We start from the raw sequence: 17,814 nt of genomic DNA on the forward strand, positions 1-17,814 counted from the left end.
TTTTCTGGAGAATGTTCCATGTGCACTGGAGAAGAATTTATATTCCACTGCTTTAGATGAAATGTTCTGAATATATCTGTTAAGTCCATCTGGTCCAATGTGTCATTCAAAGCCATTGTTTCCTTGTTGATTTTTCTGATTAGATTATCTGTCCATTGCTGTGAGTGGGGTGTTGAAGACTCCTAATATTATGGTATTACTATCAATGAGTTTCTTTATGTTTCTGATTAATTGATTTATATATTTGTGTACTTTCACATTGGTTCATAAATGTTTATAATTGTTAGGTCTTCTTGATGGATAGACCCCTTGATTATGATATAATGCCCTTCTGCATCTCTTGATACAGTCTTTATTGTAAAGTCTAGATTGTCTGATAAAAATATGGTACTCTGACTTTCTTTTGTTGACCGTTAGCATGATAGATGGTTCTCTACCCCCTTATTTTGAATCTGAAAGTGTCTTAGGTCTAAAGTGGATTTCTTATATACAGAATAAAGATGGATCTTGTTTTCTTATCCATTCTGTTACCCTATGTTTTTTGATTGGAGCATTGAGTCCATTGACATTTAGAGTGAGTACTGAAAGATATGAATTTATTGCCATTATGATGCTTGTAGAATTGGAATATCTGGTGGTGTTCTCTGGACCTTTCTAATCTTTGTTTCTTTTTGTCTTTCTTTCTTTCTTTCTTTCTTTCTTTCTTTCTTTCTTTCTTTCTTTCATTTTCATCATTTCTCCCCTCAGAGAGTCCTCCTTAAAATTTCTTGCAGGGCTGGTTTAGTGGTCACAAACTCCTTTAGTTTTTCTTTGTCTGGGGAAACTTTTTTTTCTCCTATTTTGAATTACAGCCTTGCTGGATAAAGAATTCTTCACTGCATATTTTTCTGATTCAGCACACTGAATATATCCTGACACTCCTTTCTGGCCTGCCAAGTTTCTGTGGATAGGTCTGCTGCAAACCTGATATGTCTTCCCTTGTAGGTTAGGGATTTTTTTTTTTTCCCTTGCTGCTTTCATGATTCTCTCCTTGCCTGAGTATTTTGTGAATTTGACTATGATATGCCTTGTTGATGATTGGTTTTTGTTGAATCTACTGGGGGGTCCTCTGTGCTTTCTGGATTTTGATGTCTGTGTCTTTCCCCAGGGTAGGAAAGTTTTCTGCTATGATTTGCTCACATAACCCTTCTACCCCTCTTTCTCTCTCTTCCTCTTCTGGGACCCTTATGATTCTGGTGTTGTTCCTTTCTAATGAGTCACTGATTTCTCTAATTATTAAATCATATTCTTTTGCCTTCATCTCCCTCTTTTTTTCTGATTCATTATTCTCCATAAGTTTGTCCTCTATATTTTGTTGATTCTCTGTTCTGCCTCATCCATCCTTGCTGCTGCGGCACCCATCCATGATTGCAGCTCAGTTATAGCATTTTTTATTTCATCCTGACTAGTTTTTACTTCTTTTATCTCAACAGAAAAGGATTCTACTCTATTTTCGACTCCAGCTAGTATTCTTATTATCGTGATTCTAAATTCTGGTTCAGACATCTTGCTTATATCTCTGTTGGTTAAATCCTTGGCTGTTGTTTCTCCGTGCTCTTTCTTTTGGGGTGAATTCCTTCATTTCATCATTTTTAAGGAAGAAAAAGAATTAATGAGGTAGAAAGATTAAAAAAATAAAATTAAAAAATATTAAAATTAAAAAATTAAACACACACACACACACACACACACAATTGAATAAATGATGCTAGATCCTAGGTGTGTTTTGTTCTGGGTATTGAAAGTGGTTTGATAGATTAGAGAAAAAAAATGGGAAAGAAAAGGAAATCATTTGAAAAAATGAATACACTGAAGTAGACTAAAATGAAATGATGGGAGTAAAATAGAATTTGAAAAAATGTACATGAAAGTAAATAATATAGTAGAAAAAATTAAATAAAAATATTTTTAATAGAAATTGAAAGTAAAAATGAAGTCTTTCTCTTTCTGTATTCAAGAAAAAGAAAAGGAATGAAAAAGAGAAAACAGGAAAAAAAGGAAATCATTTGAAAATTTGAAAAAGTGAATACACTGAAGTAGACTGTAATAAAATGATGGACGTAAATTAGAACTTGAAGAAAATTACAAAAAATTAAAAAATAGTAAAAAAATTAAGAAAAATATTTTTAATAAAAATTTAAAATAAAAAGAATTTTTTCTTTCGGTATTCAAAAAAAGAAAAGAAGTGAAAAAGAGAAAAAAGGGAAAGAATGAAAATTGAATAGATGGACCTGCTAACAGATTTAAATAGGACTGAAATTACTTCATTTTCCCCTAGAAGTCAGACTATGATGCGATCTATAGTCCACAAACTAAGCAAAGGGTGAGACTTGTGTTCTTGAAGAGTGAGGTTGGTCCAGTTGGGTGGGACTCAGTGTAATGGCTCTGTTCTCCACTAGATGGCACTGATAGCCTACTGGGGTGAAGTGTTGTTGTGCTTGTAGGTGCGTGTGCACATCAGTGGGAGCTGTGAAAATGGCATCACCCAGCTACCCAGTCTCTAGTATCCAAACTCTGTTCTCCCCCATCAGCAATCACGCTGTCCTGTCCTCTGTCTTCAGCTTTCATCTACTCCCCACTTTTTCACTGTGACCAAGCCCCAGTACCTCTCTCCCAAGTTTTGTCTCAGATACGACTGTTTTCCCTGGCCCCTTACTTCTGAAGGACTGTGGCTTTGATCTGCTCTGCCCCTCTGTGGAAGGGTCTCCCTGAGCAATGGCCAAATGTTGGCTGCACCCTGGAACGCTTGCTGGACCCTGCTGCTGCCGGTGCCCCAAGACTGCGGCCAGGTGCCAGCCCAACCCAGAAAAAGTTCATGAGATAATGTAGCAGCAGCGTTTCAGGGATTACGGAAAATCACAACACACATCTGGCACCAAGCATCACCTTTAACGACCCTGTTCCAGCACCAGCAAATGTGCCCATTCTCTGGGTTCTGCTGGGACCAGGTGGCTTCAACAGTCCCTACCAAATATCCTTCCAGCAGTGGAACCACTTTTCCCCATGAAGCCCAAGAACCTCCTGGACCCCACTCTGCTCCTGGGATTCGCCTTTCCCACCAGAGCACCGCCAGGTATCAAGCTGTGGAGTTGCAGCCTTTACGCTCCCCTTGTTAACAGTCTTAATGGAATATAAACCCTCTCCTTTCTCCTTTCTCCTTTCTCCTTTCTCCCTTTTTAGTTCAGTCCCTGTGGCTGTTACCATTGTTCCACTTTCTCTCCAGCTGCTTTTGGAGAGGGGTGCTTTTCCCGTATTCTCCCTGCCCCCACTGTATCCATCCTCTCTCTGTCCGCAAAAATGGCTCCCTGCCCGCTGTGGCTTCTCACTCACCAAGTTCACCTCTCTGCACTGTGTGCCTCCTGAATTCTGTGATTCAGGTTGTGCAGATTGCTGTGTTAATCCTCCAATCAGTTTTCCAGGTGTGCAGGATTTAGTGTTGGTCTGGCTGTATTTCATGGATGCAAGACACACAAAAAACCTCCATGCTGTTCCACCATCTTGGCTCCTCCTGTTCTACTAAAAGATTTTTATGGGAGAGAAATGTGCCTGGATCAAACATTACTGCATTAGGCTTTTTTTTTTCCTAAACATATTTAAATGACTTTAAAATCACATTTGTTCATGTCTTCTGGTCATTATTTTCAATGTTAAAAAGAACAATTTCTACATTTAGAATTTCCCCAGAACAAGATTAATAAACTAAAAAGACAACACCACTTTGTAACATTCAAAGTAGCCTAGTAGTAATAATAGAAATTTACTGATTTCTAGGTTAAATTAGTTTAAGTTTTTAAAAATGCTTACAGTAATTATCCTAATTAATCTGACCATGTTTTCTTTTGGTGAATTTATAAGATTTTAAAACTCCATTTAACCCTAAAGAAAAGCCTTTTTTCTTAAAGCTCTTATTTCTTTTCAATTATACTTCCAATTATGTTAATAAATCAGACTTAGTTTCATAAATTAATACAGCTAAAGAAAATTTTCAGTAATGCATTGACATATTCTCAGTAATTTTAAATAAAAGTAACGTACTATTTAAGGATGATAGATTGAGCTTTGATGATGTAATGAATATACATATATATTAAAAAGAATCACACAAAAGCTTTTTTTTTTGTTCTTCTGTGGTTACATGTCAATATCAAAATGTTAGTCTGCATTTTTCTAACTACTTTTATTAGAAGTATCAAAATATTTGTGAGGGGTGACATAATCTAATTTCAGTCAGTTGAATGATGAAACTACTTACATGCTTTACATCTTCAGTAAAAAATTTTTTAAAAAAGTCAAAATTGGAAGAAATTGAAACAGGAACACTGCAAACTATAAAATATTCATTTCAGGTTTTACTCATCAAACTACTCATTGTGTATGCTTTTCATGACTTTTCAAAGTATTTGAATTTTTTTAAATTATTTTTAAGGAAAATTTGCATTTATGAACACTTTCAAAATGTACTAAAACAATCAACTTCCCCTCTCCTGCACAAATAGGTAATCACTGTATTATTCTGGGTATGCGGGAGGCTATCTGTAACATATCACTTAATTTCTCCCTTTTGAATGGTATTCTCTTTGCAGCTCTCTGGTCAAGGAGAATATCTGATTTTACACCATCAGTGTAACAAGAAATTTCCCCATCTCTACTTTTGCTGTTGACTGATGTACGATCACCGTAAATCAACTTGCTGCCTCTAATTGCAGATTGCTCTGTAGTAAAATAAGGAAGTCTGACTAAATCATCTTTAAGATCTATTCAGGAACTCATATTATATATAATCTCCATCCTCTGAAATGAAAACATGTCAGTTTCCATGCTCTTAGTGTCTCACCTTTCTTCCTCTTCATTTAGTTTTATTTATTTTGTTGTCAGTGTCTAGGTCTCTAGTGGAATAGGATACTATGGGTATTATATTTTGAATGTGGAAGCCTAGTTTTGGGGCTTTGTTAACCCATATGGTATTATAGTAAATATCTTCTTGTATCCCTATTTTTAGCTAATGTCTAAGATACCATTTGTCAAGTAGTATAAATATGTGGTTTGAAAAATCAAATAGTGCTGTAAATTTATAATAATACGAGCCTTGTCCTATCCTTTTCTTACCTTCCTGGTGTATACCTTCAACTCCTAAGTTGTGTCTTTTGGAATTTAACTCCTAAGTTAATTAATTAACTAATTAAGTAAATATTAACTGAAAAATAGTCATGTATTTATCTTTTCATCTTGGAAAATATCTACCAAATTCCTATTCTCAAAGATAAAAGAGTTTTACTTTCTTACTATTGACCCTTTTTTTTTTCCTACTGAAACATGATTCATGCTAAATTTCAAGTGAGAGGAAGGAATCGTTAACAAAATGCGTGTAATTAAACGAAACTACAAGTCATGTTAAGGCTCCGTCAATGTCCAGAATAGTGTAAAACTGGAATATGGTGTGCACTAACAACTTAACTGTAGTATGAAGTTTAAAAGACAAAAGCATTAAAATAGCTATAGGTTTAACATGAATATAAAACTGATGATGTTCTGATACTGTTAACAGCAGTCATTTGGCAAGATAAAATATCACCAAATAAGAACAGTAAAAGCCTACTTTAAGGGAATAAAAGACATGTGTAGTATTCTATGTAGCGGAATGAAAATAACAAGGAACATGGATGTAAGAAGTAGAGCACCATGACCATCATCGTAAGCCTGTTCTGAAAAATAGATATGAATTACGGGGGGAGATAGGAGATCGCTGTGCATTTAAGAGATAAGTTCACTGCTAAAGATAAGGTGAGTGCTGGGACTCCTGGGTGGCTCAGTCGGTTAAGTGGTCAACTTCAGCTCAGGTCATGAACTCTCATGGTTCATGAGTTCAAGCCCCGCGTTGGGCTCTGTGCTGACAGCTCGGAGCCTGGAGCCTGCGTCCGATTCTGTGTCTCCCTCTTTCTCTGCCCCTTCCCCATTCGCACTCTGTCTCTCTCTGCCTTTCAAAAAAAAAATGAATAAATGCTAAAAAAAAAAAAAGATAAGGTGAGTGCTGACTTCTGTCTTATGATCATTTATATCAGAAAAAAATGGTTATTTATAAATATTCCTTTACAAGCTCTAAAATCTGCTTTCATGCTGTTTTTTTAATGCCTACATAAGGTAGGTATGATTTTATTTTTAACACCACCCTGCAGTCTCAGAAAGTATTTATATGAAAACAATCACTACATGTTTGAGACAAATGCTCTTGAAAAGATGAAGTGTTTGGATTAATCAACTCCTTATTCCCTTTAATATTTGTATGGTTACTTTCATTAATTAGGCTGTTTCAAAATATCCCTTCTTTTTTCTTGGTGTAAAGAAATGATAACTATTGGGGCGCCTGGGTGGCGCAGTCGGTTAAGCGTCCGACTTCAGCCAGGTCACGATCTCGCGGTCTGTGAGTTCGAGCCCCGCGTCAGGCTCTGGGCTGATGGCTCGGAGCCTGGAGCCTGTTTCCGATTCCGTGTCTCCCTCTCTCTCTGCCCCTCCCCCGTTCATGCTCTGTCTCTCTCTGTCCCAAAAATAAATTAAAAAATGATGAAAAAAAAATTAAAAAAAAAAAAAAAAAAGAAATGATAACTATGACTGAAAGTTTCATGGGAATAGGTCTGCCTGAAACAGTACGCATATTACCCACAGTCCTTTCTGCAGTGAGCACATGTGGAGCTATTGCTCCCATTTGTGGCCACTGCAGTGTGGCCTCTGAGACGTTGCCTCTTAAATGTGTGGCTTTAATGAATTTTAAATTTAATCTTAGTAGAAAAAATCATACACAAAATAGAAAACAGAGTTCCAAGTAAGATCAACTTTGGTTTGAAAATTAGCTTATAAGTCAAGTTAAAAAATACGTGCAAATCTGATTTCCCTTTTAAATTTTTTTTTTAACGTTTATTTATTTTTGAGACAGGGAGAGACAGAGCATGAACAGGGGAGGGTCAGAGAGAGGGAGACACAGAATCTGAAACAGGGTCCAGGCTCTGAGCTGTCAGCACAGAGCCCGACACGGGGCTCGAACTCACGGACCGCGAGATCATGACCTGAGCCTAAGTTGGCCACTTAACCTACTGAGCCACCCAGGCACCCCTGATTTCCCTTTTAAATAATAATATGTATACATAGCTGTCTAATGGTTAGCATGGAATATGTTCATATGAAAGCAATCACATATATTTAAACATGAGAAGTCTTTGTTCTTTTAGCATTTGTTGCATAAAAGAACGTCATGTTTGAGATAATATGCTTTTTGCCCAAGTGCCTATTTTCTGACTTAGGGTTTTTCTAATTTAGGTTTTTCTCACTTAGGATTTGCATGTGAGTGTGTTGGAAAAGAAAATACAATAGTACACAGAGTGTGTGCATATGATTAATGCACTTTACTTTCATCCTTTAGTGTGTTTATTAATTCCAACCCTCTGTTATGAACACCTGTTACATACGGTTTGTCTTTGGTTAAAGCACTCCGTATATGTGTTGAAGACACAGAGATGATCAAATCTTCATCAAAACACTCAGAGGCTGACGTAGAGACTGACACTTATATGTGCTAATGAGGGAAACACAAGTGAAACAACACTTAACCTCAGGGATTGAGGTGCTGATTACAAATGAGTATACAAATGTTATGAAATCACAACAAAGGAGCAGCAGCTCCCTCGGCACCGTCTGTGACTGCTTCTGTCTCTGGTTCTTCGATCCATGGAAAAGCTGCAGTCGTCTAATCACTCCTAACCACTCTTCAGCTGGACCATTTCTTTCTGTTGCTTAACAGCAGTTCATATTTATATCAGTTAAAGGATAAAATAGAAGTCTGGACTTGAGGCACCTGGGCGGCTCTGTTGGTTACCCATCTGACTTTGGCTCAGGTCATGATCTCACGTTTTGTGAGTTCTAGCCCTGAATTGGTCTCTCTGCTGTCATCGCAGGGCCTACTTCAGATTCTCTCTCTTCCCCTCTCTGCCCCTCTCCCACTAGTGTTATCTCTCTCTCTCTCTCTCTCAAAAATAAATAAACTTAAAAAAAGAAGCATCAGTATGATTGATGGAAATAAAGCCCGTTTTTTAAATACACATATATGTTTGAACTCAAAGGCTCAAGGTATTTATGTATAGGAAATACTTAGTCTATCCCAATTTTGCCTGTTAAACTCATCACAGCAGACTTGTGCATGTACTAATTTTTTTTAAAGAATAGATAAAAATAAAAGCAAACTATGCAGGATTCTTGAAATACTTCTTATCTTTCTATTAAAATGCAAGATTAAAAAGCTACTCTTAATAGAGATTTTTATTCAAGAATACTTATGTTGTCAGATTTAAAATTACATTATTTTCTACAATTACTACTAATTAAAATATAAAGTTTTTTGGGGTAAAAATCACATATGCAAAGTTTATATTAATGTCCTAAAATTGTTAAATATAGGTCTATGTTTTGAATAAGATGTTTAAATATGTTTTTTAGCTAAGTAAAAGAGGTTTTGAATCTTTAAAACACACTTTAAATGTGCATGATTTAGGAATAAGGTTGGAGTTTGGAGCTTAGAAAATAAAAATATATGAGAAATCATGAGGTCAGTTAATTTAATTAAACTTAATTAATTTTCTGAAAACCCAAAATAAGTATTATAAACATGCTGAAGAAAGTGAATTAGAAGAGGATTAATAACAGGACTTTTAACAGTTGACATTTTCTTCTCATCTTTATTGCATGAAGTGACAAGGATTATGCTTTTGTCTCTGGCTTACATAGCTGGATGGGCAGTACTACCTTTTACTTAGATGTATAACTGGAGAGGGGCAAATTTGGGGGTATGAAATCATGAGTTCAGTTTGGTCAAGCAGAGCGTGAAGTGTTTTGAAGTTCTCAAGAAAGATGTAAAGCACACTGTTGTGGACAGTGGTCTGAATCTGAGAAGAGACATTTCCTATCTTTTTGATGAAGAATCTTATGCATCAGCTTAGCACTCACATCTATCTCCTTTAACCATACTTAATCCCCAGTGACGATAACAAAGCCATACTTCTGCCTAGCAGAAGACAACTATTCAGTGTACAAACAAAAATGCACAAACCCTCCCCCAGTGGAGGATACAAAGTCCTTGGGTGATGTTACTCTTTTTGATAGCCTGAAACTTAAATATTACGATGTAAAGTTCATAGGCTGTAAATATTATGATATAAAGTCAACATATCTTATATATCATGTAGGCAGAATTATGACCTTGTTATTATCTTTATTTAGGGATTAAATATAGCTTAAGGAGATGTGTATGGGTACCAAGTTGACAAAAGGGGAGGCTTGTGATAGTGAATTTTGTGAGTCAACTCGGTTAGGGTGTGGTACCCGCATATTTAGTCAAATATTTTTCTAGATGTTCTATGAAGGTGTTTTTTTAGATGAGATTAGCATTCAAATCAATAGACTTTGAGTAAAGAATATTACCCACTGTAATGTGGATAAACTTCATCCAATTACTCGAAGACCTTAAGAGAAAAAGTTAACTTCCTCCAAGGAAGAGAGAATTCTGTCTGCAAACTATCTTTGGACTTGAGCTACATTGTAAACTTTTCCCTAGGTTTCCAGCCTGCCAGTGTACCCTGAGGATTTTGGACTTACTAGCCTCCATAATTCTGTGAGCCAATTCCTTAAGATAAATACTGCTCCTCTCCTCTCTCTCTTTTATATTTTGTATTTCTGTGTGTGGGTATGCATGTGTGTGGGTATGCATGTGTGTGTGTGTGTGTGTGTACTTCTGTATATATACATACACATTCTATTTCCTATTTGTTCTTTTTCTCTAGGGAACCCTAATCCATCCTTTTCTCATTGATTTGCAACCCCACTTCCTCTATAGATCCTGTGGCATATGTGCTTGGAGGAGTATGAACTTTGAGTTCTATTTCATCTAGCCTAGTTTTAACTACTATGGCTTGATAATAGCCTTTTTTTTTTTTTTTCAAAAGTGTCCTCACTATTTTTGACTTTTACAGTCCTATTCGGATTATGGTATCAGCTTCTCAAGTTATGCTAAAATTCCTGGGGAGATTTTCATTAGAATGCCAATGGATTTTTTTTACTTGGAGAGGAAACTCTCCCATTTCGTCCATCTGTTAGCTTCTTCTTATTGCAGGTCTCCCCAATGTGGTTTGTAAGCATTGACTATGCCTTCATCCTCAGGGTAGTTTTCATGAGGGACCCACGTGTCTTGGGCTTGGGAAATATCTATAAAGGAAGGTTTTATGTTTTCCCCAGTATGGGACCTATAGTGCTCTCAGTTTTCAAAATCATAGGTTTGCATACTAATTTCTCAACTTATTCAACAAATATCACAGCGGCTTGAATTTAATACCCATATCTGTCTAAGGTTCCTGGCTTCTCAGGGGTCTTAAAATAGGGATACCTGGGTGGCTCAGTTGGTTGAGCGTCCGACTTCAGCTCAGGTCATGATCTCCAGGTTTGTGAGTTTGAGCCCTGCATCAGGCTCTGTGCTGACAGCTCGGAGCCTGGAGCCTGCTTCAGATTCTGTTTCCTTCTCTCTCTGTCCCTCCCCTGTTCACACTCTGTCTCTCAAAAATAAATAAGCATAAAAAAACTAAAGGGCCTTAAGTAAATAAGTAGGCAAATAAGTAAATAGTCTTTCTTATTTTAACCTAGCCCCATAAAGAAGTGCAAGATTCCTGTAGTTTCCTAAACCAGTGACCAGATTTATTTCAGATTCCTTTTAACACATTGCTCTCTGACTTCTGATTTTTTTGTAGGTAGGTCAGCTTCCAATTCCTTTTTATTTGGCTTCTGATTCTTAGAATCCTTGGTCTATGTATATACCAAAAACATAGCTTCTTGCCATTACATGGTTCTGATAGTCTCCAAATACATTTATGCTTAGCTCCCTATTTTTTCTTTGATTTCACTGATCATAATCACTAAAGATATACTTACCTTTTCAGTTTTGATTTTCCAAAATCAAGTTGGTTATTGGATTAATTATCAATTCCAAGGCTTTTGGAGCAGTTACTTGGCAGTGAAATGATCACGTGGACTACATAAAATGTCTGCACTCTAGTGAGGGAATATTATGCTATATCGTTGCCCTGCATTTTTTTCATTCATGAAACAAATAATGAAATAACAACAGTTATGAGCATTGTTTTAGATACCATTTGTGGTACCTTCCAACTATTTATAATACAAACTTAACAAACAGGAAGCATTATAATATTTTACTTAATTCAACTATGTATGCATGCAAAAGGGGAAGAGAACAGAAAAAAATAAAAATAATATAGAGTACAGGTAATTTTGCTGACGTTTCAATCATGGTGCTCATTCCCAAAATGCAGTTGAGATGACAGACATGAATCAAGTAAGCTCTTCTAAAGTAAACACACAGACATTCACACGCGCGCACACACACACACACACACACAGAAAATGGCAACTAAAAGCAAATCACAAGTTTTTTTTTTCTCATACTTAGCTGAGAATACTGATTTCTTACAATGCCAGAAGAAAAGAACAAAAAGAAAAGAGAAAAAAAGAAAACAACAGAGAAACTGTTGCGTCAGCACATGTCTATGGGAAGTTCAGATATATTTTAAACATGTCTGATATTCCCTTTATGTTATTCCACTTGGAAGAGGTTATTCCATTTTCAAAAACCCAAAAATGAGGTCCTACAGCTTTACCTATAAGCATTAATTCTTTCTTAAAATTTGAATAGTTCATTCTATTTGATAAGTTCATTCTAAATAAACACTGAGATGATTAGATTAGATACATACAAAATTTGGACTATTGTGTCAACTGTGCTTTATTTTCTTTGTGTGTGTGTTATTTAAATCAGTTTTCTCTCCATAAATTACTAAGAAGAGGATTCTATGAATCCAAGGATTTCTTTCTTCCCCTCTCCCTCTCTCTTGTTCTCTTTGACTTTTTCTCTCACTTCATTTTGAATATCAGATAGTATCAAATACAGGTATATCTATATCTCTTTTTTTATGTATGTTGGCACTTTATTCAGTTTATAGTTTTGTTTTTTTTTTTTACTTTTAAGTTTCTAACTTGATGAGTTTATTTATTTATTTATTTATTCATTTATTTATTTTTACATTTATTTATTTTTGAGAGACAGAGAAAGACACAGCACTAGTCGGAGAGGGATAGAGAGAGAGGGAGACACAGAATCTGAAGCTGGCTCCAGGCTCTGAGCCATCAGCTCAGAGCCCGACGTGAGGCTTGAACTCATGAACCGTGAAATCGTGACCTGAGCCGAAGCAGAAGCTTAACTGACTGAGCCACCCAGGCACCCCTCTAACTTGATGAGTTTAAATCTTACATCTTTTTTTTTTTTCTTTAAACAAATAGCCATGTAAAACTACTGAATACAAATTCATCTATATTATAAAGTTTGGAAATTTTGTGATTTTATGATTTTTATTTTGCTAATAGTTAATAAAATTCATTTCTTATTTTAATCACAAATTGTGTTTAAAACAATATTTTCTCTTGGTTTGGTTGTTGTCGTTGTTATTTCTTTATTTTTAATAATGATATCTTTTTATATTTTTATCAAGTACTTTGCTTCTTTTTCAATCTCAACTTGAGAAAATAACTGTCTCGTGTCTCTATGCCACCTTTTTAAAAACTAGCTTGTGAAGTGATCCATAAACTCATAAAATAATAAGATACATTCTCTCTTTGTAATGCTCAATTTTCAATATGTAGTAATAAAATCAGTCATATAATACCTTCTTATCAACTTTTCTATGTTCCTAACAGTAGGTTCATAGATCTAAGGTGGTTGTTAAAGGTGGAAATTACTGATCCCTCTTATATTCCTACTAAATTAAAATCCATAAATGCTAGTGTGCTGCTTGTTCAGCTATTTTGTTTTTTGAATTCCACATAAGTAAAATATATAGAACACATCTTTCTCTGTCTAACTTATTTTACTTATTATAGTACCCTGTAGGTCCATCCAAATTGTCACAAATGGCCAGATTTGATTCTTTTTGGTGGCCAAGGAACATTCCATTATATTGGAATGTGTGTGTGTGTGTGTGTGTGTGTGTGTGTGTATTCTCTATATATACCACATCTATTGGTGGACACTTAGGTTGTTTCCATATCTTGGGTATTATAATTAATGCTGAAATCAATGTAACGGTGCATATTATCTTTTCAAATTACTGTTTTCATTTTCCTTGGATAAATACCTCTAAGTAGAATTACTGGATCATATGGTAGTTCTATTTCTAACTTCTTGAGGAACTTCCACACTATTTTCCATAGTGACTGTACCATTTTGCATTCCCATCAACAGTGCATGAGGGCTTTCTTTTTTCTGTATTCTCACCAACACTTTGTATTTCCTGTCTTTTTGATGATAGCTATTCTGACAGGTATGAGGTGATGATAGTTCTCATTTTCCTGTCATTAGTGATTTTGAGCACCTTCTCATGCATCTGTTGGCCATCTGTGCATCTTCTTTGGATACATATCTATTCAGGTTCTCTGCCACTTTTAATTTCATTTTTTTTTTTTTTTTTGCTGAGTTCTGTGAGATTTTCTCTCTATTTTGGATATTATCCCCTTATTCGATATATCATTCGCAACTATCTTCTGTCATTCAGTGGGTTGACTTTTCATTTTGTTGGTCTTTTCCTTCACTGTAGAAAGCTTTTTAGTTTGAGGTAGTCCCATTTGCTTATTTTTTTGCTTTTGTTGCCCTTGACTGAGGTGACAGATTAAAATATATATATATATATATATATATATATATATATATATATATATTGTTAAAACCAAAGTCCAAGAATTTACCACCTACATGCCTATGTTTTCTTCTAGCTTTAGGGTTCTTACACTTATGTCTGATTTCCTTTTGAGTTTATTTTTGTACATGCTGTAAGAAAGTGGTCCAGTTTCATTCTTTTGTATGTAGTTGTTCAATTTCACAACACCGTTTATTGAAGAGATTGAAGAGACTGCCTTTTTCCCCATTGTATATTCTTGCCTCCTTTGTCAAAGATTAATTAGGGGCGCCTGGGTGGCTCAGTCGGCTAAGCGTCCGCCTTCAGCTCAGGTCATGATCTCGCGGTCCATGAGTTCGAGCCCCGCGTCGGGCTCTCTGCTGACCGCTCAGAGCCTGGAGCCTGTTTCAGATTCTGTGTCTCCCTCTCTCTCTGGCCCTCCCCCGTTCATGCTTTGTCTCTGTCTCAAAAATAAATAAACGTTAAAAAAATTAAAAAAAAAAGATTAATTCACCATATAAGTGCAGGTTTGTTTCTGGACTCTATTCTGTTCCATCGACTATGTGTCTACTTTTATGCTAGTACCATACTGTTTTGATTACTGTAGCTTTGTAGTATAGTTTGAAATCAGGACATGTGATACCTAGAGCTTTGTTATTCTTTCTCAAGATTGCTTTGGCTATTTGGGGTCTTTTGTGGTTCCATATAAATTTTAGGATTATTCGCCTTACTTTTGTGAAAAATGTCATCGGCATTTTGAAAAGGATTGCATTGAATTTGTGGATTGCTCTGGGTAGTATTAGCATGCAGCAATATTCATTTTTCCAATCCATGAGTATGATATATGTTTCCATATAATTTGTGTTATCTTCTGTTCCATTCATCAATAATTTCAGAATACATGTCTTTTACCTCCTTGGTTAAATTTAGTCCTAGACTAAAATTTTAGACAAAATTTAGTATTTATGATGCAATGGAATTGTTTACCTAATTTCTTTTTCTCATAGTTCATTATTGGCATATAAAATGATTATATTAGCATATAAAAACAGGATTATGCATATAAATCTTATATCTTACAAATATACTGAACTCATTTACTGAAAATTCTGGTTCTTTATATCTCTTTTATATTTTACAATCAATCAATCAATCTGTTATTTAAACCCTAATAATTAAACAAGACCAAGGCAGTAGTAGACACAGTAGATGTATTTTATTCAGTTTCCACAATAATCCTACTGTGGTATTGTTATTAAGGATTAGGGTGCTGAAGGGGCGCCTGAGTGTCTCAGTTGGTTAAGTGTCTAACTTCAGCTCAGGTCACCATCTTATGGTTCATGAGTTTGAGTCCTGCATCAGGCTCTGTGCTGATAGCTCATAGCCTGGAGCCTGTTGCAGATTCTGTGTCTCCTTCTCCCTCTGCCTCTCTCTCTCTCTCTCTCTCTCTCTCAAAAATAAATAAATATTAAAAAAAAACAAAACAAACAAACAAAAAGAATTAGGGTGCTGAAGCAATTTACATATGGTCATAATTTCAGTAAACTTAAGGTTCAGTTGAATCTCAGGTCATCCAGCTCCGGCGCCCTTGATCTTAACCACTATGTGTAAGACTCCCATTTGAATAGAGGCACATTAACCATGCCTCTAGTAAAATTGCATAGAGAGCTATGAATTTGTCCTATGAAGATGTTCCTAATTTTAAAACAGATACAGAAGCTCACGACTACAAAATATTCATTGTTAAGTGTGTGCTCAATTAAAATAACATAATCTCTTTTGCTCCATTTTATTCATTCCACACTATAGTGGGTATTTTATGTTACAATTTCTGCTATTTTGCCATTTGCTTTTGACTGATCTATATTCGCTCAAATTTCATTTGAGGATTTTGATTTCACTGTCTTGTAAAAAGAATATTTCAGTTTGGCTTCCTTTCCTGTGGTTTGCCAAAAAATGCATACTTTTAGGTATTTACATCTAGAGATTAGATTAGTGGAGAAAATAGAAAGTATCTTAGTTTCTTTCGTACAGAATTTTCCAGAGTTTTGCCTTCAAGATTGAAGTACAATTTGAACGTGTTCTATTGTATCCAAGAGATGATTAGTCAATAACTTTTGTTAACAATACTCTTGAAATTTTATCTCTTTATTGTTTGGGCTTTCATGAGTTTATTAACAGGAAAATGAGAGAGAATAAATCAGAAACACAAATAGTATTATTTAAAGTGGTCTTAATAGATAGCTGAAAGTTTAATTTTGTCTGTTTTTAGCATAAAAATCACAATAGAGATTTAGTATTGGAGGGAAATTTTACTAAGTAATAAATTTCCATCTCAAAATAAATTTAATTTTGAATGTAAGGGGGAGAGGGAATAGCTACTTCCAGTTCATAGGTAATGTAGAAACAATATGTAAATTGGGGAGTGAAGCAATAACAAGTTCGATTTTTAATTTTTTTTTTTTCAACGTTTATTTATTTTTGGGACAGAGAGAGACAGAGCATGAACGGGGGAGGGACAGAGAGAGAGGGAGACACAGAATCGGAAACAGGCTCCAGGCTCCGAGCCATCAGCCCAGAGCCTGACGCGGGGCTCGAACTCACAGACCGCGAGATCGTGACCTGGCTGAAGTCGGACGCTTAACCAACTGCGCCACCCAGGCGCCCCCGATTTTTAAATTATAGTATAAGGGGAAGCAGATCTCGCTTCTCTGATGTAACATTATTGTCACCATTTCGAAAAGTGAACCAAATTGACTGTGGAGGTTTCCTTTTTGTATGTATAGCCCTTTAGCTGATTAGGCAGATCCAGTACATTGTTAAAGTCTTTTAAGTAGAGATGTTTGCATTTTGGGAGCTTGTTCCTTTTTTTCATAAAAGCTTAGATAATATAAACAAGAAATTCTTCATGTATTGATTTTTTATCTATACCACAGAAGGTCATGTATACATTTTCTGTTTCCTGGCAGATTTAAATGACCTGGTTCCATTTGGTGTATGTAGCTTTCAAGTTACATCATGTGTCAACACAGAGCTGGATTTTAAATCCGAAATCAGAATTTTAAACAATTGATTCAAATCAACTCCAAAACCACGAGCCAATTATTTTACCTCTATCTGGCTCTTATTGACGGAATTCTTCCTGTTCAGTGTTTAAAGCCAGGTACTTCAGCCTCACCCATTTGATACCAGGAACACCAGCGTAAATACCATTCCATAACCTAGGTTTTAGAAAAGCCACTAAGATAATACACTCTGTTATTCCATTAGAAAGGCATTTATTTTTTTCAAACAAGTATATTTTGTTTATTAATTTTTATTTGAGAGAGAGAAAGAGTGTATACGTGAGCAGGGGAGGGGCGGAGAGAGACAGAGAGAGCCCCAGCACAGAGCCCAGTGAGGGGCTCCATTTCACAAACCATGAGATCATGACCTGAGCCGAGATCAAGAGCTGCTCAACCAACTGAGCCACCCAGGAGCCCCTAGAAATACATTTCTATCATCTTACTGCATTTTATTCATGAGGTAAGAAGTCAGTTCTGTCATTTAATAGACGCACACAAAATAATTTTATCCCATAACATCTCACCATTTCTTTAATTTTAATTTTAACCATCTTCCACACCTCTGTGAATTCTCAGACCACTAAATGAGACCAAAAAGAAAAAAAAAAGGTCCCAACCTTATAGTTGGTATTATTTTATACATAAAATAACATGTTTTCTTTAGTACAGCTGCAAACTAGTATTAATCTGCCATTTGCAAGCACAGTGAACTCTCTGAGTAACAACAAATGTAACAAGTTAGATTGGGTCCTAATCTTTTCACTCTGATGAAGTGAAGATCTATTAAAAATAATGACACTATGATAACACTAATTTGGCTGGTACTGCTGTCCCCAATCAGAGCTGTAGCTGGAGGCAGCTGGAGGTATTTTATTGAAAGCCAAAGTAAATTGGGGCAGTTCCCCTAGCAGTATAAATTAGTCAGAACCTTGGAGACA

At 35.7% G+C, this 17,814-nt stretch overlaps 1 long non-coding RNA gene across 1 annotated transcript in view; it reads right to left on the bottom strand.

Annotated features, from left to right (window-relative positions):
* Positions 1-3,426: 3,426 nt before the first annotated feature.
* LOC131506133 (uncharacterized) overlaps positions 3,427-17,814 on the bottom strand; it is a 29,996-nt gene continuing 15,608 nt past the window's right edge. Inside the window, exon 3 of the long non-coding RNA XR_009258747.1 lies at positions 3,427-3,555. This is a non-coding gene — a long non-coding RNA (uncharacterized LOC131506133). The remainder of the gene's footprint in view (positions 3,556-17,814) is intronic.

This window comes from Neofelis nebulosa, chromosome 3 (genome assembly GCF_028018385.1).
Source record: "Neofelis nebulosa isolate mNeoNeb1 chromosome 3, mNeoNeb1.pri, whole genome shotgun sequence".
NCBI lineage: Eukaryota > Metazoa > Chordata > Mammalia > Carnivora > Felidae > Neofelis > Neofelis nebulosa.